This window comes from Ranitomeya variabilis, chromosome 6, assembly GCF_051348905.1.
Source record: "Ranitomeya variabilis isolate aRanVar5 chromosome 6, aRanVar5.hap1, whole genome shotgun sequence".
NCBI lineage: Eukaryota > Metazoa > Chordata > Amphibia > Anura > Dendrobatidae > Ranitomeya > Ranitomeya variabilis.
The window spans coordinates 3,710,153-3,737,571 of NC_135237.1; the positions used below are offsets into that span (position 1 = coordinate 3,710,153).

General features: G+C 46.1%; 1 protein-coding gene across 3 annotated transcripts in view; it reads right to left on the bottom strand.

The window, feature by feature from the left end:
* Nucleotides 1-27,419, bottom strand: part of SLC4A2 (solute carrier family 4 member 2) — a 334,039-nt gene that overhangs the window by 258,034 nt on the left and 48,586 nt on the right. For 2 of the 3 annotated variants that reach the window (XM_077267745.1, XM_077267742.1), the window contains exon 1: nt 3,165-3,296. The exons of the other annotated variant lie outside the window; for it this stretch is intronic. The gene's annotated coding sequence lies outside the window, so the exon portion shown is untranslated. Of the gene's footprint in view, nt 1-3,164; nt 3,297-27,419 lie in introns of those variants that run through there. 3 annotated transcript variants of the gene reach the window in all.

Consider the following 27,419-nt stretch of genomic DNA (forward strand, 5'->3'; position numbering starts at 1 on the left):
TGCTATATACTACGTGGGCAGTACTATATACTACATGGCTGCTATATACTACGTGGCCTGTGCTATACACTACATGGCTGCTATATACTACGTGGGCAGTACTATAAACTACATGGCTGCTATATACTACGTGGGCAGTACTATATACTACATGGCTGCTATATACTACGTGGGCAGTACTATATACTACATGGCTGCTATATACTACGTGGCCTGTGCTATATACTATGTGGCTGCTATATACTACGTGGCCTGTGCTATATACTATGTGGCTGCTATATACATACATATTCTAGAATACCCGATGCATTAGAATCGGGCCACCGTCTAGTCTTAAATAAGTATCCAATTAAAGCAAAATAAAATGGGAGGAGGAGTTGGGAAGGATAGAAGAGGACAAATGGGAGGTGATTGTGGACTATATACCACAACTGTCGCTGAGCGAAGCGGGCAGCCTCTCACAGATATATGTGCTCCATAGAGTATACAGGACTCCTGAACGGCTGTACTTCTGAGTGTCCTCGGTGCCGGGTGGAGGGGGGATCCTCCATATGTTATGGCAGTGTCCAAGGCTGAACCAGTATTGGATGACTGGTCGGTGCCATTGGGGGAGCCTATAGCTGGACAGGGATCCTGTGGTGTGGGTACTGGGATACGTGGAGGAGGTCCACCTACATGATAAATATAAGGTGGCAATAGCTCGATCATTATATATTGCTCGGAAACTGAGCGCCAGATACTGGATAAATGATGAACCGCCGGCGTTGAGAGAATTTCTTAGACAGTCTGATTCTATTGTGAACATAGAAAAGAGTATTTATGCTAAAAGGGGAAAAAACCATTTGCGACATTGTGGACACCATGGGTGGAGAGAAGATGACCCCGACTGAAGGTTGGACTATCAATCCCCTGCTGTTCATGTATGTAAGGGCAGGGGAGGGAAGGTTTACTGTGGAATTTGTGACCCTGATAAATTTGGCAATAATGAGATTGTCGGTTATTTAACTGTTATTTGAACGTTTACATTTTGTTAATAAAAATTTATCTGATTAAAAAAATAAAAAGACTGTTGGAGGAATGGCCGTAGAGCGGAATCCAGGGCTCTAGGAGATGCAGACTTCCCAGCACGGGGCACAGGTTGTGGCGATATTGCTGTGTTTTATTAGTGATTTTCTTGCTCCTCAGGAATCAGTGTTACATTCAGTGACAGTAAGCAGAGGAAGACGTAGGGCCAGACAGGAGACTACTAAAAGGTAAAGGTAAAGCAATCATTCTACTAATCTCACCAGTATCGTAGACCCAGGGGCCCCGTCACCACAGGGGGTCTCACATCAGCCCCAGGTGATGGGCTTATGGAATAAGGTCCAGTCTTTGAGCTAAAGGCAAATGTTTAAGAAGGATGTGGACCCTTCTGCTCATTCGGGGGGCTGATCCCAGGGAGGGGGAGAGGAAGCCACATGTTTAGTCAGGAGTTGGGAGAGTGACCTGGACGGAGAGGATCTAGGATGAGGTTCTGGAGCCATGGATGGATGGATGGATGGATGGTCCATGGCGTCTGGGGATCGGTTGCCTGCTGGGCTGGACACGCGTGCTCCTGCTGAGGGATCTGTCCTCTGGATTTCAGGAGCTTTCTTAAGGATTGTTGGTCCTGGACACATGGGCTTCGGTTGTGTTACCTGTCGTCTAGAAGAGTGTGGACTGTGACTACAGACTATACTGGCGGGAGATACGAGATCTGTGGCCACCCAAAAGTCAGGAGACCGTGAGTATCGCCTGGTACGGGGGCAGTGGGACCACCGGCCCCGGGGAGGGGATCTTGTATGGTGACCATCTACGCAGAGTCGATGTAAGGAATAAGAGTAGTGGCATCATTAACCTGAGCCCACAGCCTCACATGATGGCTGCCAGCCCCTCATCGCTGCCTCTGTCCCCATATTGTCCTCCATTGTTACCTGGCTCCTTACACAGCGCGGCCAGTGTCACAGCTGAGACTTTGTTACAGTGAGGATGAAGGGAAGGGGTTAATGAGGAGACTGACCAGCGAGGTGGGGGTTAATGAGACTGACCAGCGAGGTGGGGGTTAATGAGACTGACCAGCGAGGAGGGGGTTAATGAGGGGGGACTGACCAGCGAGGAGGGGGTTAATGAGGGGGGACTGACCAGCCAGGAGGGGGTTAATGAGGGGAGACTGACCAGCCAGGAGGGGGTTAATGAGGGGAGACTGACCAGCGAGGAGGGGGTTAATGAGGGGGGACTGACCAGCCAGGAGGGGGTTAATGAGGAGACTGACCAGCCAGGAGGGGGTTAATGAGGGGAGACTGACCAGCCAGGAGGGGGTTAATGAGGGGAGACTGACCAGCGAGGAGGGGGTTAATGAGGGGGGACTGACCAGCGAGGTGGGGGTTAATGAGGGGGGACTGACCAGCCAGGAGGGGGTTAATGAGGAGACTGACCAGCCAGGAGGGGGTTAATGAGGGGGGACTGACCAGCCAGGAGGGGGTTAATGAGGAGACTGACCAGCCAGGAGGGGGTTAATGAGGGGGGACTGACCAGCCAGGAGGGGGTTAATGAGACTGACCAGCCAGGAGGGGGTTAATGAGGAGACTGACCAGCCAGGAGGGGGTTAATGAGGGGAGACTGATCAGCCAGGAGGGGGTTAATGAGGGGAGACTGACCAGCGAGGAGGGGGTTAATGAGGGGGGACTGACCAGCGAGGTGGGGGTTAATGAGGGGGGACTGACCAGCGAGGAGGGGGTTAATGAGGGGAGACTGACCAGCCAGGAGGGGGTTAATGAGGGGGGACTGACCAGCCAGGAGGGGGTTAATGAGGGGGGACTGACCAGCGAGGTGGGGGTTAATGAGGGGAGACTGACCAGCCAGGAGGGGGTTAATGAGGGGAGACTGACCAGCCAGGAGGGGGTTAATGAGGGGAGACTGACCAGCCAGGAGGGGGTTAATGAGGGGGGACTGACCAGCCAGGAGGGGGTTAATGAGGAGACTGACCAGCCAGGAGGGGGTTAATGAGGAGACTGACCAGCCAGGAGGGGGTTAATGAGGGGAGACTGACCAGCCAGGAGGGGGTTAATGAGGGGGGACTGACCAGCCAGGAGGGGGTTAATGAGGGGGGACTGACCAGCCAGGAGGGGGTTAATGAGGAGACTGACCTCTCATCACAAAGCAGCTGCTCTGCCCAGAACACCGCTCTGGTCACCTGACTCATCCTGACAGACGGTCACATGATCTGGACCACAACTCCTGACCAGAGCCCGCTCCTGACTGCTGCAGCTGCCGCAAAGCTTCCTGGGAAAATCCTTCAGAGACTCAGGAGGAGCAGAGGACGGATCTGCAGGCACACAGCGACACCACACTCACACCGTCAGTACACCCTACACACACACACCGTCAGTACACACACCCCACTGTCAGTACACACACACCCCACCGTCAGTACACCCTACTCACACCGTCAGTACACACACCCCACTGTCAGTACACACACACCCCACCGTCAGTACACCCTACACACACCGTCAGTACACACACCCCACTGTCAGTACACACACACCCCACTGTCAGTACACACACCCCACTGTCAGTACACCCTACACACACCGTCAGTACACCCTACACACACACACCGTCAGTACACACACCCCACTGTCAGTACACACACACCCCACTGTCAGTACACACACCCCACTGTCAGTACACCCTACACACACCGTCAGTACACCCTACACACACACACCGTCAGTACACACACCCCACTGTCAGTACACACACACCCCACTGTCAGTACACACACACCCCACTGTCAGTACACACACACCCCACTGTCAGTACACACACCCCACTGTCAGTACACCCTACACACACCGTCAGTACACCCTACACACACACACCGTCAGTACACCCTACACACACACACCGTCAGTACACACACCCCACTGTCAGTACACACACCCCACTGTCAGTACACACACCCCACTGTCAGTACACCCTACACACACCGTCAGTACATACATACACACACACACCGTCAGTACATACATACACACACACACCGTCAGTACACACACACCGTCAGTACACACACCCCACTGTCAGTACATACACACACACACTGTCAGTACACACACACACCGTCAGTACACACACACCCCACTGTCAGTACACACACACCCCACTGTCAGTACACCCTACACACACCGTCAGTACATACATACACACACACACCGTCAGTACATACATACACACACACACACCGTCAGTACACACACCCCACTGTCAGTACACACACCCCACTGTCAGTACACACACCCCACTGTCAGTACATACACACACACACACTGTCAGTACACACACCCCACTGTCAGTACACACACCCCACTGTCAGTACATACACACACACACACACCGTCAGTACACACACCCCACTGTCAGTACATACACACACACACACTGTCAGTACACACACACCCCCACCGTCAGTACACCCTACACACACCGTCAGTACACCCTACACACACACACCGTCAGTACACACACCCCACTGTCAGTACACACACCCCACTGTCAGTACACACACCCCACTGTCAGTACATACACACACACACACTGTCAGTACACACACCCCACTGTCAGTACATACACACACACACTGTCAGTACACACACCCCACTGTCAGTACATACACACACACACTGTCAGTACACACACACCCCACTGTCAGTACACCCTACACACACACACCGTCAGTACACACACCCCACTGTCAGTACATACACACACACACTGTCAGTACACACACACCCCACTGTCAGTACACCCTACACACACACACCGTCAGTACACACACCCCACTGTCAGTACACACACACCCCACTGTCAGTACACCCTACACACACCGTCAGTACACCCTACACACACACACCGTCAGTACACACACCCCACTGTCAGTACACACACACCCCACTGTCAGTACACACACACCCCACTGTCAGTACACACACCCCACTGTCAGTACACACACACCCCACTGTCAGTACACACACACCCCACTGTCAGTACATACACACCCCACTGTCAGTACACCCTACACACACCGTCAGTACATACATACACACACACCGTCAGTACATACATACACACACACACCGTCAGTACACACACCCCACTGTCAGTACACACACCCCACTGTCAGTACATACACACACACTGTCAGTACACACACCCCACTGTCAGTACACACACCCCACTGTCAGTACATACACACACACACCGTCAGTACACACACCCCACTGTCAGTACATACACACACACACACTGTCAGTGCACACACACCCCCACCGTCAGTACACCCTACACACACCGTCAGTACACCCTACACACACACACCGTCAGTACACACACCCCACTGTCAGTACACACACCCCACTGTCAGTACATACACACACACACACTGTCAGTACACACACCCCACTGTCAGTACATACACACACACACACCGTCAGTACACACACCCCACTGTCAGTACATACACACACACACTGTCAGTACACACACCCCACTGTCAGTACATACACACACACACACTGTCAGTACACACACACCCCCACCGTCAGTACACCCTACACACACCGTCAGTACACCCTACACACACACACCGTCAGTACACACACCCCACTGTCAGTACACACACCCCACTGTCAGTACACACACCCCACTGTCAGTACATACACACACACACACTGTCAGTACACACACCCCACTGTCAGTACATACACACACACACACACTGTCAGTACACACACCCCACTGTCAGTACATACACACACACACACTGTCAGTACACACACACCCCCACCGTCAGTACACCCTACACACACCGTCAGTACACCCTACACACACACACCGTCAGTACACACACCCCACTGTCAGTACACACACCCCACTGTCAGTACATACACACACACACTGTCAGTACACACACACCCCCACCGTCAGTACACCCTACACACACCGTCAGTACACCCTACACACACACACCGTCAGTACACACACCCCACTGTCAGTACACACACCCCACTGTCAGTACACACACCCCACTGTCAGTACATACACACACACACTGTCAGTACACACACCCCACTGTCAGTACATACACACACACACACTGTCAGTACACACACCCCACTGTCAGTACATACACACACACACTGTCAGTACACACACCCCACTGTCAGTACATACACACACACACACACACCGTCAGTACACACACCCCACTGTCAGTACATACACACACCCCACCGTCAGTACACACACCCCACTGTCAGTACATACACACACACACACAGTCAGTACACACACCCCACTGTCAGTACATACACACACACACACCGTCAGTACACACACCCCACTGTCAGTACATACACACACACACACTGTCAGTACACACACACCCCCACCGTCAGTACACCCTACACACACCGTCAGTACACCCTACACACACACACCGTCAGTACACACACCCCACTGTCAGTACACACACCCCACTGTCAGTACACACACCCCACTGTCAGTACATACACACACACACACTGTCAGTACACACACCCCACTGTCAGTACATACACACACACACACACTGTCAGTACACACACACCCCCACCGTCAGTACACCCTACACACACCGTCAGTACACCCTACACACACACACCGTCAGTACACACACCCCACTGTCAGTACACACACCCCACTGTCAGTACACACACCCCACTGTCAGTACATACACACACACACTGTCAGTACACACACCCCACTGTCAGTACATACACACACACACTGTCAGTACACACACCCCACTGTCAGTACATACACACACACACTGTCAGTACACACACCCCACTGTCAGTACATACACACACACACACCGTCAGTACACACACCCCACTGTCAGTACATACACACACCCCACCGTCAGTACACACACCCCACTGTCAGTACATACACACACACACACACACACTGTCAGTACACACACCCCACTGTCAGTACATACACACACACACACCGTCAGTACACACACCCCACTGTCAGTACATACACACACACACACACTGTCAGTACACACACACCCCCACCGTCAGTACACCCTACACACACCGTCAGTACACCCTACACACACACACCCCACTGTCAGTACACACACCCCACTGTCAGTACACACACCCCACTGTCAGTACATACACACACACACACACTGTCAGTACACACACCCCACTGTCAGTACATACACACACACACACACACACTGTCAGTACACACACACCCCCACCGTCAGTACACCCTACACACACCGTCAGTACACCCTACACACACACACCGTCAGTACACACACCCCACTGTCAGTACACACACCCCACTGTCAGTACACACACCCCACTGTCAGTACATACACACACACACACTGTCAGTACACACACACCCCCACCGTCAGTACACCCTACACACACCGTCAGTACACCCTACACACACACACCGTCAGTACACCCTACACACACACCGTCAGTACACCCCACACACACCGACACTACACCCCACACACACCGACACTACACCCCACACACACCGACACTACACCCCACACACACCGACACTACACCCCACACACACCGACACTACACCCCACACACACTGACACTACACCCCACACACACCGACACTACACCCCACACACACCGACACTACACCCCACACACACCGACACTACACACTGACACTACACCCCACACACTGACACTACACCCCACCCACTGACACTACACCCCACACACTGACACTACACCCCACACACTGACACTACACCCCACACACTGACACTACACCCCACACACTGACACTACACCCCACACACACTGACACTACACCCCACACACTGACACTACACCCCACACACACTGACACTACACCCCACACACTGACACTACACCCCACACACACTGACACTACACCCCACACACTGACACTACACACTGGCACTACACCCCACACACCGACACTACACCCCACACACCGACACTACACCCCACACACCGACACTACACCCCACACACCGACACTACACCCCACACACCGACACTACACCCCACACACCGACACTACACCCCACACACCGACACTACACCCCACACACCGACACTACACCCCACACACCGTGTGACGATCACAGAATACGATGTGGAGGCTGATGAGAGCGGTGACTTGGTGACAGACGTAGGCCGGTACACTGCCCGTAGGAAGGACAGGAGAGGTGAAGGCGCAGGGTGCATCCTGGGAGCCCCCACTACCACCCGGTACAGCGGTGCAGCTCTGGTAACCGGACAGGGGGCGGTGATAACGGGAAGCTCCTGACTGCGGTTTGCTACCAGCCTCCGAAGGGCTCATTCCGAGTCTCACATGTGGAAACCCAGCTGTGGCGCCAGCACTGCAGAGCGGAGCGTGCGGCCACATAGGAACACAAGGAGCCGCACGCTCCGCTCCAAAGTGCCGGCGCCACAGCTGGGTTTCCACATGTGAGACACGGAATGAGCCCTTATAGAGAGGAACAGGGAGAGGAGGAAATGCTGCAACAAGCGGTGAGAGGGCTCTAATACTGGGGGAAGGTGACTGTCCGGACATCCAGTGCGACCGAGGAGCTAAAAGCCGCAAGGTCTTATCCACCGTCCAGGACAATGGGCTCTCTGCTAGTAGATGAACCGACCAGGGGAGGTAATCTGCTGGATCTGGTCCTGTCACATAGACGAGGGCAGGTAATCTGCTGGATCTGGTCCTGTCACATAGACCAGGGGAGGTAATCTGCTGGAGCTGGTCCTGTCACAGACCAGGGGAGGTAATCTGCTGGATCTGGTCCTGTCACATAGACGAGGGCAGGTAATCTGCTGGATCTGGTCCTGTCACATAGACCAGGGGAGGTAATCTGCTGGAGCTGGTCCTGTCACATAGACCAGGGGAGGTAATCTGCTGGAGCTGGTCCTGTCACAGACCAGGGGAGGTAATCTGCTGGATCTGGTCCTGTCACATAGACCAGGAGAGGTAATCTGCTGGATCTGGTCCTGTCACATAGACCAGGGGAGGTAATCTGCTGGATCTGGTCCTGTCACATAGACCAGGGGAGGTAATCTGCTGGATCTGGTCCTGTCACATAGACCAGGGGAGGTAATCTGCTGGATCTGGTCCTGTCACATAGACGAGGGCAGGTAATCTGCTGGAGCTGGTCCTGTCACATAGACCAGGGGAGGTAATCTGCTGGATCTGGTCCTGTCACATAGACCAGGAGAGGTAATCTGCTGGATCTGGTCCTGTCACATAGACCAGGGGAGGTAATCTGCTGGATCTGGTCCTGTCACATAGACCAGGGAAGATAATCTGCTGGATCTGGTCCTGTCACATAGACCAGGGGAGGTAATCTGCTGGATCTGGTCCTGTCACATAGACGAGGGCAGGTAATCTGCTGCATCTGGTCCTGTCACATAGACCAGGGGAGGTAATCTGCTGGATCTGGTCCTGTCACATAGACCAGGAGAGGTAATCTGCTGGATCTGGTCCTGTCACATAGACGAGGTCAGGTAATCTGCTGGATCTGGTCCTGTCACATAGACCAGGGGAGGTAATCTGCTGGATCTGGTCCTGTCACATAGACGAGGGCAGGTAATCTGCTGCATCTGGTCCAGTCACATAGACCAGGGGAGGTAATCTGCTGGATCTGGTCCTGTCACATAGACCAGGAGAGGTAATCTGCTGGATCTGGTCCTGTCACATAGACGAGATCAGGTAATCTGCTGGATCTGGTCCTGTCACATAGACCAGGGGAGGTAATCTGCTGGATCTAGTCCTGTCACATAGACCAGGGGAGGTAATCTGCTGGATCTGGTCCTGTCACATAGACCAGGGGAGGTAATCTGCTGGATCTGGTCCTGTCACATAGACCAGGAGAGGTAAGCTGCTGGATCTGGTCCTGTCACATAGACCAGGGCAGGTAATCTGCTGGATCTCGTCCTGTCACATAGACCAGGGGAGGTAATCTGCTGGATCTGGTCCTGTCACATAGACCAGGGGAGGTAATCTGCTGGATCTGGTCCTGTCACATAGACCAGGGGAGGTAATCTGCTGGATCTGGTTCTGTCACATAGACGAGGGGAGGTAATCTGCTGGATCTAGTCCTGTCACAGACGAGGGGAGGTAATCTGCTGGATCTGGTTCTGTCACATAGACCAGGAGAGGTAATCTGCTGGATCTGGTCCTGTCACATAGACCAGGGAAGATAATCTGCTGGATCTGGTCCTGTCACATAGACCAGGGGAGGTAATCTGCTGGATCTGGTCCTCTCACATAGACCAGATCCAATCTCAGATCTACAGGTCCGGGAGCATTTGGGAAGCAGTGACCATAACATGGTAAGTTACAGACACCGCAGCCATACACCTCACCCACCGCAACTACTCCCCGCAAACGCCGCAGCTACACCTACACAATGACGCTACACCCCGCAGCTACACAGACACTAGACCCCAACCAACGACACAACCCCACAGCTACACACCAACCACCACCACTGCACCCCACACACTGACACTAAACCCTACCCACCGCAACTACACCCCACACACTGACACTAAACCCTACCCACCGCAACTGCACCCACACACTGACACTAAACCCTACCCACCGCAACTACACCCCACACACTGACACTAAACCCTACCCACCGCAACTGCACCCACACACTGACACTAAACCCTACCCACCGCAACTACACCCCACACACTGACACTAAACCCTACCCACCGCAACTACACCCCACACACTGACACTAAACCCTACCCACCGCAACTACACCCCACACACTGACACTAAACCCTACCCACCGCAACTACACCCCACACACTGACACTAAACCCTACCCACCGCAACTGCACCCACACACTGACACTAAACCCTACCCACCGCAACTACACCCCACACACTGACACTAAACCCTACCCACCGCAACTGCACCCACACACTGACACTAAACCCTACCCACCGCAACTACACCCCACACACTGACACTAAACCCTACCCACCGCAACTACACCCCACACACTGACACTAAACCCTACCCACCGCAACTGCACCCACACACTGACACTAAACCCTACCCACCGCAACTACACCCCACACACTGACACTAAACCCTACCCACCGCAACTACACCCCACACACTGACACTAAACCCTACCCACCGCAACTGCACCCACACGACACTACACTACACACTGATACTACACCTCACAAACACCGCAACTACACTTCACACTGACACCCCACACACAGACACTAGACCCCACACCGACATTACACACTGTCAATACACAATCCACACACCGTCTCTACACCCCACTCACCGAAACAATGCACCATACCCACCAAAACTACACCCTGACACTATGTACACACTGACACTATACACACAGTCACTACACCCTGACATCCCACACACAGACATTACCCAACAACACTATGTACACAGTCACTACACCCAAGCACTGTGCACACACAACATTACATCCCACACCGACACTATACACACACACCATTATACACACCAACACTATTCACACACTAACACAACATCTCACACATCAACAGAACAATTCAACACTACACACACTACAGCACTACACATCCACCATCACTACACCACGGCACTCGGCAGCACAGACCTCAACACCGTACACAGTGACCCCCTTCACACACTGACCCTACAGCCCAACACCATACACTATACACTATGTTCCAAATTATTATGTAAATGACATTTTTCTCGGCTTTTCCTAAATGGTCGGTGCAAATGACAGTCAGTCTAATAAAAGTCATCACCCGTTAGATTATACATCGAATTTTATTGAAGAAACCTCCCAATGATAACAGTATAATCTCCACAATGAATAAAACCCCACAATGCACTGCTCCATGTTATTAGGCACAGTAGAATTTCTAGACATTTGATATAAAGATCTGAAAAGTCTCATTTGTGGAATTTGCAGCATTAGTAGGTCACATTCACTGAACAAAAAAGCTATTTAACGCCAAAACATCCCAACAGGCCAAGTTACATGTAACATAGGAGCCTTCTTTGATATCACCTTCACAATTCTTGCCTCCATTGAACTTGTGAGTTTTTGGAGAGTTTCTGCTTGTATTTCTTTGCATGAAGTCAGAATAGCCTCCCAGAGCTGCTGTTTGGAGGTGAACGGCCTCCCACCCTCATAGATCTTTGGCTTGATGATCCTCCAAAGGTTCTCTATAGGGTTGAGGTCAGGGGAAGATGGTGGCCACATCAGGAGTTTATCTCCTTTTATGCCCATAGCAGCCAATGACTCAGAGGTTTTCTTTGCAGCATGAGATGGGGCATTGTCAGCATGAAGATGATTTTGCTCCTGAAGGCACGTTTCTGCTTTTTATACCATGGAGGAAAGTTGTCAGTCAGAAACTCTATTTACTTTGCTGAGGTCATTTTCACACCTTCAGGAACCTTAAAGGGCCCTACCAGCTGGTTCCCCATGATTCCGGCCCAAAACATGACTCCTCCACCTCCTTGCTGACGTCGCAGCCTTGTTGGGACATGGTGGCCATACACCAACCATCCACTACTCCATCCATCTGGACCATCCAGGGTTGCTCGACACTCATCAGTAAACAAGACTGTTTTAAAATTAGTCTTCATGTATGTCTGGGCCCAATACAACCATTTCTGCTTGTGTGTGGTGGCCGAATAGTAGGTTTATGCACCACAGCAAGCCTTTGAAGGATCCTACACCTTGAGGTTCGAGGGACTCCAGACGCACCAGCAGCTTCAAATAACTGCTGCTTTGTAATGGTATTTTGGCAGCTGCTCTCTTAATCCAATGAATTTGTCTGGCAGAAACCTTCCTCATTATGCCTTTATTTGCATGAACTCTGTCTGTGCTCTGTTTCAGTCACAAATCTCATCAGAGTATGATGATCACTCTTAGGTTTTCGTGAAATATCTAATGTTTTCATCCCTTCACCAAGGCATTGCACTATTTAACACTTTTCAGCAGCAGAGAGATCCTTTTTATTTCCCATATTGCTTGAAACCTGTGGCTGCTTAATAATGTGGAACATCATTTTTGAGTAGTTTTCCTTTAATTAGAATCACCTGGAAAACTAATTATCACAAGTGTTTAAGATTGATTTCAGTGATCCATTGAGCCCTGAGACACAAAACCATCCACGAGCATATATGAAAAACAAAACAATTAAATCTTTAAGACACTTAAATCCAATTTCCATAATAATTTGGAACACAGTGTAGTCACACAACCCGACACCACTCATTGATGTTATGTAGACAGTGAAGCTACACCCTGACACTAGACCCCAACATGATGTAACCATATCGGTGGTACACCCTGGCGCTATACACACAGACCAACACCAGAATTCTACTGAAACTATTACACCCCAAAACTTGACCCTGACATTCTACACACCATCAGTCTATGCACACAGACCCTACACCGCGACTACAGACACTATGCACACTGGACGACACCCTACACATACCGACACTAGTCACTGACACCATACACATATAAATCACAACTACTCGCTAACACTATACATACCAACATGATGCAAACACACCGACAACATTATTCACAAACCAGCACTATACTTATGATGACACTACACACCCCAACACTTCAATGCTAAACATACCCATTGGCAGCCTGCACGCGCACAAAGAATATGCACACACTGGCATACACCCTGACACACTGCACATACAGACATAACACAACTGCTTATAACTATACACAGACCACAACACTACATACTGCAGCACTATGCACACAAACAATTTACACAAACCCACACTACACCCAGTCCCTATATACACCATAACTGCACACTGACACTATACACCACCTACCTACACTGCACACTGACACTACACACTATACACCACCTACCTACACTGTACACACACACTGACACTATACACACCTACCTACACTGTACACTACACACTATACACCACCTACCTACACTGTACACACACACTGACACTATACACCACCTACCTACACTGTACACACACACTGACACTATACACCACCTACCTACACTGTACACACACACTGACACTATACACCACCTACCTACACTGTACACACACACTGACACTATACACCACCTACCTACACTGCACACTGACACTACACACTATACACCACCTACCTACACTGTACACACACACTGACACTATACACCACCTACCTACACTGCACACTGACACTATACACACCTACCTACACTGTACACACACACTGACACTATACACCACCTACCTACACTGCACACACACACTGACACTACACACCACCTACCTACACTGTACACTGACACTATACACCACCTACCTACACTGTACACTGACACTACACACTATACACCACCTACCTACACTGCACACACACACTGACACTATACACCACCTACCTACACTGTACACTGACACTACACACCACCTACCTACACTGCACACACACACTGACACTATACACCACCTACCTACACTGTACACACACACTGACACTATACACCACCTACCTACACTGCACACACACACTGACACTATACACCACCTACCTACACTGTACACTGACACTACGCACTATACACCACCTACCTACACTGTACACACACACTGACACTATACACCACCTACCTACACTGTACACACACACTGACACTATACACCACCTACCTACACTGTACACACACACTGACACTATACACCACCTACCTACACTGCACACACACACTGACACTATACACCACCTACCTACACTGTACACTGACACTACGCACTATACACCACCTACCTACACTGTACACTGACACTACACACTATACACCACCTACCTACACTGTACACACACACTGACACTATACACCACCTACCTACACTGTACACACACACTGACACTATACACCACCTACCTACACTGTACACACACACTGACACTATACACCACCTACCTACACTGCACACACACACTGACACTATACACCACCTACCTACACTGTACACACACACTGACACTATACACCACCTACCTACACTGTACACACACACTGACACTACACTCCACGACACCCTACACTATACACTGACACTATACACCACCTACCTACACTGTACACACACACTGACACTATACACCACCTACCTACACTGTACACACACACTGACACTATACACCACCTACCTACACTGTACACACACACTGACACTATACACCACCTACCTACACTGCACACACACACTGACACTATACACCACCTACCTACACTGTACACACACACTGACACTATACACCACCTACCTACACTGTACACACACACTGACACTACACTCCACGACACCCTACACTGTACACTGACACTATACACCACCTACCTACACTGTACACACACACTGACACTATACACCACCTACCTACACTGTACACACACACTGACACTATACACCACCTACCTACACTGTACACACACACTGACACTATACACCACCTACCTACACTGTACACACACACTGACACTATACACCACCTACCTACACTGTACACACACACTGACACTACACTCCACGACACCCTACACTGTACACTGACACTATACACCACCTACCTACACTGTACACACACACTGACACTATACACACCTACCTACACTGTACACACACACTGACACTATACACCACCTACCTACACTGTACACACACACTGACACTATACACCACCTACCTACACTGCACACACACACTGACACTATACACCACCTACCTACACTGTACACTGACACTACGCACTATACACCACCTACCTACACTGTACACTGACACTACGCACTATACACCACCTACCTACACTGTACACACACACTGACACTATACACCACCTACCTACACTGTACACACACACTGACACTATACACCACCTACCTACACTGTACACACACACTGACACTATACACCACCTACCTACACTGTACACACACACTGACACTATACACCACCTACCTACACTGTACACACACACTGACACTATACACCACCTACCTACACTGTACACTGACACTATACACCACCTACCTACACTGTACACACACACTGACACTATACACCACCTACCTACACTGTACACACACACTGACACTACACTCCACGACACCCTACACTGTACACTGACACTATACACCACCTACCTACACTGTACACACACACTGACACTATACACCACCTACCTACACTGTACACGCACACTGACACTATACACACCTACCTACACTGTACACTACACACTATACACCACCTACCTACACTGTACACACACACTGACACTATACACCACCTACCTACACTGTACACGCACACTGACACTATACACCACCTACCTACACTGCACACTGACACTACACACTATACACCACCTACCTACACTGTACACACACACTGACACTATACACCACCTACCTACACTGTACACACACACTGACACTACACTCCACGACACCCTACACACACCAAAACTATACAACACTTATACACACCAGCAACCTACACACACTGACACATTACACACACATCGACACTACACCCCACAGTATACTACATACCACAACACATTACACACTTTGATGTTATACACACACCAAGAATACACGGATTATCCCCTAACACTACACACACTACCAACACCCTACATGGGGACTTTACATCAAGACCCTCTAAGCACCCTGATACCCTACACACATGGACAGTACGCCCAGATACTATAAACCTACTGAAACTGCACCCCAACACTAAGGCTGTGTGCACACTTTGCGTGTGACCTCTGCGGGTTCTCCCGCAGCGGATTTGATAAATCTGCAGGGCAAACCCGCTGCGGTTATCCCTGCAGATTTATCGCGGTTTGTTCCGCGGTTTCCGCTGCGGGATTACTCCTATACTATTGATGCTGCATATGCAGCAATATGCAGCATCAATAGTAATGTTAAAAATAATAAAAATTGGTTATACTCACCCTCCGATGTCCGGATCTCCTCGGCGCTGCACCCGGCGCTCCGGTTCCAAAGATGCTGTGCCGAGAAGGACCTTCGTGACGTCACCGCAGGTCCTGCTCGCACAGCAACTAAGGCCGGCCGCGTGCAGCGCTGAGAGGTGAGTATATCATTATTTTTTATTTTAATTCTTTTTTTTTACCCAAATATGGTTCCCAGGGCCTGGAGGAGAGTCTCCTCTCCTCCACCCCGGGTACCACCCGCACATTATCCGCTCACTTCCCGCATCGTGGGCACAGCCCCATGCGGGAAGTAAGCGGATCAATGCATTCCAATGGGTGCAGAATCGCAGCGATTCTGCACAAAGAAGTGACATGCTGCGGGTTGTAAACCGCTGCGTTTCTGCGCGGTTTTTCCCGCAGCATGTGCACTGCGGTTTCCATAGGGTTTACATGTTAATGTAAACGCAATGGAAACTGCTGCGGACCCGCAGCATCAAAATCGCCGCGGATCCGCGGTAAAAACCGCAAAGTGTGAACATGGCCTAAACACACCCCAATGCGATACACATCACAACTTCTGGTTGTGCAACATTAAAATTTAGAGATATATACTTTTACATACATATAGCCTTCCACATTTCTTCTATAAGCTTCTCACATTGTCATAGTAGTTATATTCTTGTACATAGGGGCAGTATAATAGTAGTTATATTCTTGTACATAGGGGCAGTATTATAGTAGTTATATTCTTGTATACATGGGCAGTATTATAGTAGTTATATTCCTGTATCTAGGGAGCAGTATTATAGTAGTTATATTCTTGTACATAGGGGCAGTATAATACTAGTTATATTCTTGTACATTGGAGCAGTATTATAGTAGTTATATTCTTGTACATAGGGAGCAGTATTATAGTAGTTATATTCTTGTACATAGGGGGCAGTATTATAGTAGTTATATTCCTGTACATAGGGGCAGTATTATAGTAGTTATATTCTTGTACATAGGGGCAGTATTATAGTAGTTATATTCTTGTATATAGGAGCAGTATTATAGTAGTTATATTCTTGTACATAAGGGCAGTATTATAGTGGTTATATTCTTGTACATAGGAGCAGTATTATAGTGGTTATATTCTTGTACATAGGGGCAGTATTATAGTAGTTATATTCTTGTACATAGGGGCAGTATTACAGTAGTTATATTCTTGTACATAGGAGCAGTATTATAGTAGTTATATACTTGTATATAGGAGCAGTATTATAGTAGTTATATTCTTGTACATAAGGGCAGTATTATAGTGGTTATATTCTTGTACATAGGAGCAGTATTATAGTAGTTATATTCTTGTACATAGGGGACAGTATTATAGTAGTTATATTCTTGTACATAGGAGCAGTATTATAGTAGTTATATTCTTGTACATAGGAGCAGTATTATAGTAGTTATATTCTTGTACATAGGGAGCAGTATTATAGTAGTTATATTCTTGTACATAGGAGCAGTATTATAGTAGTTATATTCTTGTACATAGGGGCAGTATTATAGTAGTTATATACTTGTATATAGGAGCAGTATTATAGTAGTTATATTCTTGTACATAGGAGCAGTATTATAGTAGTTATATTCTTGTACATAGGAGCAGTATTATAGTAGTTATATACTTGTATATAGGAGCAGTATTATAGTAGTTATATTCTTGTACATAGGGAGCAGTATTATAGTAGTTATATTCTTGTACATAGGAGCAGTATTATAGTAGTTATATTCTTGTACATAGGGGCAGTATTATAGTAGTTATATTCTTGTACATAGGAGCAGTATTATAGTAGTTATATTCTTGTACATAGGAGCAGTATTATAGTAGTTATATTCTTGTACATAGGAGCAGTATTATAGTAGTTATATTTTTGTACATAGGGGCAGTATTATAGTAGTTATATTCTTGTACATAGGGGCAGTATTATAGTAGTTATATTCTTGTACATAGGAGCAGTATTATAGTAGTTATATTCTTGTACATAGGGGCAGTATTATAGTAGTTATATTCTTGTACATAAGGGCAGTATTATAGTAGTTATATTCTTGTACACAGGAGCAGTATTATAGTAGTTATATTCTTGTACATAGGGGGCAGTATTATAGTAGTTATATTCTTGTACATAGGAGCAGTATTATAGTAGTTATATTCTTGTACATAGGGGCAGTATTATAGTAGTTATATTCTTGTACATAAGGGCAGTATTATAGTAGTTATATTCTTGTATATAGGGGGCAGTATTATAGTAGTTATATTCTTGTACATTGGAGCAGTATTATAGTAGTTATATTCTTGTACATAGAAGCAGTATTATAGTAGTTATATTCTTGTACATAGGAGCAGTATTATAGTAGTTATATTCTTGTACATAGGGGGCAGTATTATAGTAGTTATATTCTTGTACATAGGAGCAGTATTATAGTAGTTATATTCTTGTACATAGGAGCAGTATTATAGTAGTTATATTCTTGTATACATGGGCAGTATTATAGTAGTTATATTCTTGTACATAGGAAGCAGTATTATAGTAGTTATATTCTTGTACATAGGAGCAGTATTATAGTAGTTATATTCTTGTATACATGGGCAGTATTATAGTAGTTATATTCTTGTACATAGGGGCAGTATTATAGTAGTTATATTCTTGTACACAGGAGCAGTATTATAGTAGTTATATTCTTGTACATAGGAGCAGTATTATAGTAGTTATATTCTTGTATACATGGGCAGTATTATAGTAGTTATATTCTTGTACATAGGGGCAGTATTATAGTAGTTATATTCTTGTACACAGGAGCAGTATTATAGTAGTTATATTCCTGTACATAGGAGCCGTATTATAGTAGTTATATTCTTGTACATAGGAGCAGTATTATAGTAGTTATATTCTTGTACATAGGAGCAGTATTATAGTAGTTATATTCTTGTACATAGGAGCAGTATTACAGTAGTTATATTCTTGTACATAAGGGCAGTATTATAGTAGTTATATTCTTGTACATAGGGGCAGTATTATAGTAGTTATATTCTTGTACATAAGGGCAGTATTATAGTAGTTATATTCTTGTATATAGGGGCAGTATTATAGTAGTTATACTCTTGTACATAGGAGCAGTATTATAGTAGTTATATTCTTGTACATAGGGGGCAGTATTATAGTAGTTATATTCTTGTACATTGGAGCAGTATTATAGTAGTTATATTCTTGTACATAGGGGGCAGTATTATAGTAGTTATATTCTTGTACATAGGGGCAGTATTATAGTAGTTATATTCTTGTACATAAGGGCAGTATTATAGTAGTTATATTCTTGTACATAGGAGCAGTATTATAGTAGTTATATTCTTGTACATAAGGGCAGTATTATAGTAGTTATATTCTTGTACATAGGAGCAGTATTATAGTAGTTATATTCTTGTACATAGGGGGCAGTATTATAGTAGTTATATTCTTGTACATAAGGGCAGTATTATAGTAGTTATATTCTTGTACACAGGAGCAGTATTATAGTAGTTATATTCTTGTACATAGGGGGCAGTATTATAGTAGTTATATTCTTGTACATAGGAGCAGTATTATAGTAGTTATATTCTTGTACATAGGGGCAGTATTATAGTAGTTATATTCTTGTACATAAGGGCAGTATTATAGTAGTTATATTCTTGTATATAGGGGGCAGTATTATAGTAGTTATATTCTTGTACATTGGAGCAGTATTATAGTAGTTATATTCTTGTACATAGAAGCAGTATTATAGTAGTTATATTCTTGTACATAAGGGCAGTATTATAGTAGTTATATTCTTGTACATAGGGGCAGTATTATAGTAGTTATATTCTTGTACATAGGAAGCAGTATTATAGTAGTTATATTCTTGTACATAGGAGCAGTATTATAGTAGTTATATTCTTGTACATAGGGGGCAGTATTATAGTAGTTATATTCTTGTACATAGGAGCAGTATTATAGTAGTTATATTCTTGTACATAGGAGCAGTATTATAGTAGTTATATTCTTGTATACATGGGCAGTATTATAGTAGTTATATTCTTGTACATAGGGGCAGTATTATAGTAGTTATATTCTTGTACACAGGAGCAGTATTATAGTAGTTATATTCCTGTACATAGGAGCCGTATTATAGTAGTTATATTCTTGTACATAGGAGCAGTATTATAGTAGTTATATTCTTGTACATAGGAGCAGTATTATAGTAGTTATATTCTTGTACATAGGAGCAGTATTATAGTAGTTATATTCTTGTACATAAGGGCAGTATTATAGTAGTTATATTCTTCTACATAGGGGCAGTATTATAGTAGTTATATTCTTGTACATAAGGGCAGTATTATAGTAGTTATATTCTTGTATATAGGGGCAGTATTATAGTAGTTATACTCTTGTACATAGGAGCAGTATTATAGTAGTTATATTCTTGTACATAGGGGGCAGTATTATAGTAGTTATATTCTTGTACATTGGAGCAGTATTATAGTAGTTATATTCTTGTACATAGGGGGCAGTATTATAGTAGTTATATTCTTGTACATAGGGGCAGTATTATAGTAGTTATATTCTTGTACATAAGGGCAGTATTATAGTAGTTATATTCTTGTACATAGGAGCAGTATTATAGTAGTTATATTCTTGTACATAAGGGCAGTATTATAGTAGTTATATTCTTGTACATAGGAGCAGTATTATAGTAGTTATATTCTTGTACATAGGGGCAGTATTATAGTAGTTATATTCTTGTACATAAGGGCAGTATTATAGTAGTTATATTCTTGTACACAGGAGCAGTATTATAGTAGTTATATTCTTGTACATAGGGGGCAGTATTATAGTAGTTATATTCTTGTACATAGGAGCAGTATTATAGTAGTTATATTCTTGTACATAGGGGCAGTATTATAGTAGTTATATTCTTGTACATAAGGGCAGTATTATAGTAGTTATATTCTTGTATATAGGGGGCAGTATTATAGTAGTTATATTCTTGTACATTGGAGCAGTATTATAGTAGTTATATTCTTGTACATAGAAGCAGTATTATAGTAGTTATATTCTTGTACATAGGAGCAGTATTATAGTAGTTATATTCTTGTACATAGGGGGCAGTATTATAGTAGTTATATTCTTGTACATAGGAGCAGTATTATAGTAGTTATATTCTTGTACATAGGAGCAGTATTATAGTAGTTATATTCTTGTATACATGGGCAGAATTATAGTAGTTATATTCTTGTACATAGGGGCAGTATTATAGTAGTTATATTCTTGTACATAGGAGCAGTATTATAGTAGTTATATTCTTGTACATAAGGGCAGTATTATAGTAGTTATATTCTTGTACATAGGGGCAGTATTATAGTAGTTATATTCTTGTACATAGGAAGCAGTATTATAGTAGTTATATTCTTGTACATAGGAGCAGTATTATAGTAGTTATATTCTTGTACATAGGAGCAGTATTATAGTAGTTATATTCTTGTATATAGAGGGCAGTATTATAGTAGTTATATTCTTGTACATAGGGGCAGTATTATAGTAGTTATATTCTTGTACACAGGAGCAGTATTATAGTAGTTATATTCTTGTACATAGGAGCAGTATTATAGTAGTTATATTCTTGTATACATGGGCAGTATTATAGTAGTTATATTCTTGTACATAGGGGCAGTATTATAGTAGTTATATTCTTGTACACAGGAGCAGTATTATAGTAGTTATATTCCTGTACATAGGAGCCGTATTATAGTAGTTATATTCTTGTACATAGGAGCAGTATTATAGTAGTTATATTCTTGTACATAGGAGCAGTATTATAGTAGTTATATTCTTGTACATAGGAGCAGTATTATAGTAGTTATATTCTTGTACATAAGGGCAGTATTATAGTAGTTATATTCTTGTACATAGGGGCAGTATTATAGTAGTTATATTCTTGTACATAAGGGCAGTATTATAGTAGTTATATTCTTGTATATAGGGGCAGTATTATAGTAGTTATACTCTTGTACATAGGAGCAGTATTATAGTAGTTATATTCTTGTACATAGGGGGCAGTATTATAGTAGTTATATTCTTGTACATTGGAGCAGTATTATAGTAGTTATATTCTTGTACATAGGGGGCAGTATTATAGTAGTTATATTCTTGTACATAGGGGCAGTATTATAGTAGTTATATTCTTGTACATAAGGGCAGTATTATAGTAGTTATATTCTTGTACATAGGAGCAGTATTATAGTAGTTATATTCTTGTACATATATCTATAGGGGGCCGTGTTTAGGTCAGATATGGTGCTTGATAAATTAATAGTAGCCCCTGTGTGTGACTTATAAGAAGCTGTAGATAAATCTTGTGCACAATGTGTTTTTGTTGTAAGTTTGGGGTCACATTTTTGGTGGGGGTCAGCGCTGATAATAGCAGAACAGAAGCTTCTGCTTTGTAATTAAATAATTTCTGAGCTAAAGCTGTAAGTCCTGAAATGCATCTGGGTAATCCTCTGGACACGACTGAGCAGGAATGTTGGGGTTACTGGCTTAGCTGACCCTGAGGGGCGCTGTCTCCTCCGCTGGGCTCTTACAGCTCCAGCCTTCAGGGCTTTTATTGAGAATTTGATGCAAATCAATGACTGAGGCAAAGGTGAATCCCGCAGTTCTCGGAAGTTATTATTATTATTATTATTATTATTTATTGTTATAGCGCCATTTATTCCATGGCGCTTTACAAGTGAGGAGGGGTATACATAATAAAAACAAGTACAATAATCTTGAACAATACAAGTCATAATAGGTACAGTAGGAGAGAGGACCCTGCCCGCGAAGGCTCACAATCTACAAGGGATGGGTGAGGATACAGTAGGTGAGGGTAGAGCTGGTCATGCAGCGGTTTGGTCGATCGGTGGTTACTGCAGGTTGTAGGCTTGTCGGAAGAGGTGGGTCTTCAGATTCTTTTTGAAGGTTTCGATAGTGGGCGAGAGTCTGATGTGTTGTGGTAGAGGGTTCCAGAGTAGGGGTGATACACGAGAGAAATCTTGTATACGATTGTGGGAAGAGGAGATAAGAGGGGAGTAGAGAAGGAGATCTTGTGAGGATCGGAGGTTGCGTGTAGGAAAGTACCGGGAGATGAGGTCACAGATGTAAGGAGGAGACAGGTTGTGGATGGCTTTGTACGTCATGGTTAGGGTTTTGTACTGGAGTCTCTGAGCAATGGGGAGCCAGTGAAGGGATTGACAGAGGGGAGAGGCCGGAGAATAGCGGGGGGACAGGTGGATTAGTCGGGCAGCAGAGTTTAGAATAGATTGGAGGGGTGCGAGAGTGTTTGAGGGGAGGCCACAGAGCAGGAGGTTGCAGTAGTCAAGGCGAGAGATGATGAGGGCATGGACTAGGGTTTTTGCAGATTCTTGGTTGAGGAATGAACGGATTCGTGCAATATTTTTGAGTTGAAGTCGGCAGGAAGTGGAAAGGGCTTGGATATGTGGTTTGAAGGAGAGATCAGCGTCAAGGATAACCCCGAGGCAGCGAGCTTGTGGGACTGGGGAGAGTGGGCAGCCATTTACTGTAATGGATAGGTTCGTTGGGGGGGTCACGTGAGATGGGGGAAAGATGATGAATTCTGTTTTGTCCATGTAAAGTTTCAGAAATTTAGCGGAGAAGAAGGATGAAATAGTGGACAGACATTGAGGGATTCTGGTTAGTAGGGAGGTGATATCTGGTCCAGAGATGTAGATCTGTGTGTCATCAGCATAGAGGTGATACTGAAAGCCATGAGATTCTATGAGCTGTCCCAGGCCAAAGGTGTAAATGGAGAAGAGCAGGGGCCCAAGGACTGAAACTTGTGGGACTCCGACAGAGAGGGGGCGAGATGAGGAGGTGGTGTGTGAGTGGGAGACGCTGAATGTCCGGTCTGTTAGGTATGAGGAGATCCAGGATAGGGCCAAGTCTGTGATGCCAAGGGATGAGAGGGTCTGTAATAATAGGGAATGGTCCACTGTGTCAAAAGCAGCCGACAGGTCGAGGAGGAGGAGAACAGAGTAGTGTCGCTTGCTCTTGGCGGTTAAGAGGTCGTTGGTGACCTTAGTTAGCGCAGTTTCAGTGGAATGGTGTGACCGGAAGCCAGATTGTAAGCGGTCAAAGAGGGAGCAAGAAGAGAGATGGGAGGACAGTTCAAGGTAGACGTGTTGTTCCAGTAGTTTGGAGGCATACGGGAGAAGTGATATAGGGCGATAGCTAGATACAGAGGATGGGTCAAGAGAGGGCTTTTTGAGGATAGGTGTGATGGAGGCATGTTTAAAGCTTGAGGGGAAAACACCAGTTGTTAGTGATAGGTTGAAGAGATGGGTTAGGGTTGGGATGAAGATTGTGGTGAGGTTTGGGATGAGGTGGGATGGGAGCGGGTCAAGTGCACAGGTGGTGAGATGCGATCTTGAGAGTAGAGTGGTGAGTTGATCTTCTGTAATGGAGGAGTAGTTGGTTTTGGAGGTGGAGGGTAGGGAAGCTGGGAGGAAGGGCTCTGGGGCTTGTTGACCAAAACTGTCTCTGATGTTATCAATCTTCTGCTTGAAGAATGAGGCAAAGTCTTCAGCAGAGATAAGTGAGGAGGGAGGAGGTGCTGGGGGACGGAGGAGAGAATTGAAGGTGTTGAATAACTGTTTAGGGTTGTGAGACAGGGAGGATATGAGAGATGAGAAGTAGGTTTGTTTAGCTGTGGCGAGTGTGGTCTTGAAAGTAGTGAGGGACTGTTTGAATGCGATTAAGTGGTCGTTGGAGTGGGATCTTTTCCATCTGCGCTCAGCAGCCCTGGAAGCTCGCCTCAGTTCTTTAGTCAGGCTGGTGTGCCAGGGCTGTCTGTTGATTTTGCAAGCTTTGGTATGTGTAAGTGGGGCAGCAGATTCCAAAGCTACAGCTATTGTGGTGTTATATAGAGCGGCAGCGTCATCCGCATTGTGTATGGAACTTATGTCTGTGAGAGGGAGGAGGGATTCAGAGAATGAATGTAGGTCAAGATGTTTAAGATTTCTGCGAGGGTGTGAAAGTTTGTGGGGTGGGGACTCTAGACATGGAGTGGAGAGAGATGAGAATGTGAGAAGGTTGTGGTCAGAGAGAGGAAGAGGTGAGTTAGAGAGGTTAGATAGGGAGCAGAGGCGGGTGAAGATGAGGTCCAGTGTGTGACCATCTTTGTGAGTGGCTGCAGAAGACCATTGAGTGAGGCCGAAGGAGGAAGAGAGAGATAGAAATTTAGTGGCAGCTGAGAGGGAAGTGTCAATGGGGATGTTGAAATTGCCCATGATGATAGTGGGGATGTCTGCAGAAAGGAAATGAAGTAGCCAGGTGGTGAAGTGGTCAAAGAAGGTGGTGGCTGGCCCTGGGGGGCGGTAGATGACAGCCAGTTGGAGGTTGGAGGGGGAGTAGATGCGCACAGAGTGCACCTCAAAGGAAGGGAGGGTAACAGAGGGTGGCAGTGGGATTGGGGTGAAGGAGCAGTTATCTGACAGGAGAAAACCAACTCCTCCACCATGCTTGCTGCTGGGGCGGGGTGTGTGAGAAAGGTGGAAGCCACCGTAAGAGAGTGCAGCAGGAGAGGCTGTGTCAGAAGGGGTGAGCCAGGTTTCGGTGATGGCGAGGAAGGAAAGTTTGGTAGTAACAAAAAGATCGTGGATGTAGGAAAGCTTGTTACAGACAGAGCGAGCGTTCCACAGAGCTCCTGTTAGTGGGACTGGGGAAGCAGGGGCTGGGCGAATGGGTATAGGGTTAGAGAGGTTACGGAAGTTTGTGATGGAGCGTGGATGGGAGGTAGAAATGACTGTGGGAATGTTGTGAGGACCAGGATTTGGAGAGATATCACCAGCAGTGAGAAGGAGCAGAGAAAGTGTTAGCAGGTGGGAGCAGGAGAGGGCGTGAGGGGGCTGCCTGTGCTTTGAGACAGAGGATTGTATGTTAAGGAACAGTTCTGAGGAGGAGGTGAGATGGATGGGGAGGATTGAAGAGGAGATGAACAGTTCCTTACTTGGTGTGGGGATTGGGGGAGGTAGCATAAAGTGACGGATTATAGGGGTGAAAGTGACAACAAACAGAAACATTGTTTACAGTGACTGGCCAGTTCCCTTCAGGTTCAATTCAGGTTTTAATTCTAATGTAATCCACACTTTTAGAACACACTTATAGAAATCACACTGCAGACTGAAGTCATGCAGACTTGTGCTAGGCAATATATGGAAAACTAAGTGCGGTC